This window comes from Acanthisitta chloris, unplaced genomic scaffold (assembly GCF_000695815.1).
Source record: "Acanthisitta chloris isolate BGI_N310 unplaced genomic scaffold, ASM69581v1 scaffold23141, whole genome shotgun sequence".
Taxonomy (NCBI): Eukaryota; Metazoa; Chordata; class Aves; order Passeriformes; family Acanthisittidae; genus Acanthisitta; species Acanthisitta chloris.
Window position 1 is genome coordinate 50,966 of NW_008657989.1, and position 996 is coordinate 51,961.

The following is a 996-nucleotide window of genomic DNA, read 5'->3' on the forward strand; positions in this document are numbered from 1 at the left end:
ACTGGTGCCCTTCCCCTGAACTTTTTGCACTAACATTGTTTCACTACTGTGAAATGTTGGGTTTATCTGCTTAGAAAATACTTATCACATCCCTTTCAAAGATGCAGGAGGAGACGATGGTTGTGACTGTGAAGGACAGTGCTGGGCCAGTGCTCAAACCCCAGGGAAACCCAGAAATGTCAACATGCACAGTCCCCACTGCTCAGACCCTTCCCCTGAACTTTTTGCACTAACATTGTTTCACTACTGTGAAATGTTGGGTTTATCTGCTTAGAAAATACTTATCACATCCCTTTCAAAGATGCAGGAGGAGACGATGGTTGTGACTGTGAAGGACAGTGCTGGGCCAGTGCTCAAACCCCAGGGAAACCCAGAAATGTCAACATGCACAGTCCCCACTGCTCAGAGCTTCACATGGCTGACAGCTTAGGCTGCCCTGCAGCCTGGCCACTCAACACACTTGACCCCGCACAGCAAGTCAAGCAGTAAGTGTTTGTGGGCCACAGATGGCCCACATGGGTCAGCTCCTCCTCCACAGGCATGGCAAGGGGCAGTAGAGGGTCTTACATTTTGGTCCTGACTTTGGGAGAAGGGTGGCAAAGAAAGATGACAGGGCACACATCATTTGTGAGCAATTTTCTACATCAGCAAAGTAGCTTCTGCATTCCTTCTGATACTAGGAGATGGTCTGAAAGAAAGGGCATACAAACAGACAAAAGAGGTACTGGTTCAGAAATTAGTCCAGAATAGTGTATTTTACAATATCTACATCACATGGGTATGGACAAGGGTCTAAAGCAAATGCTCTTTGCTCCTACTCAAGGGAGCCACATGACGTAAGCACTCCCAGACAGAGCAGTTGAACTCTGCATCCAGGCTAGGGCAGTCCTGGATTTACCCTGAGGATACTAGAAAGGGATGCATGTACACCCATTCACGTTGCCTCATCAGGTATGTGCTCTTTGTCCCATAAGGAAGGAAGAGCCACATCATCCT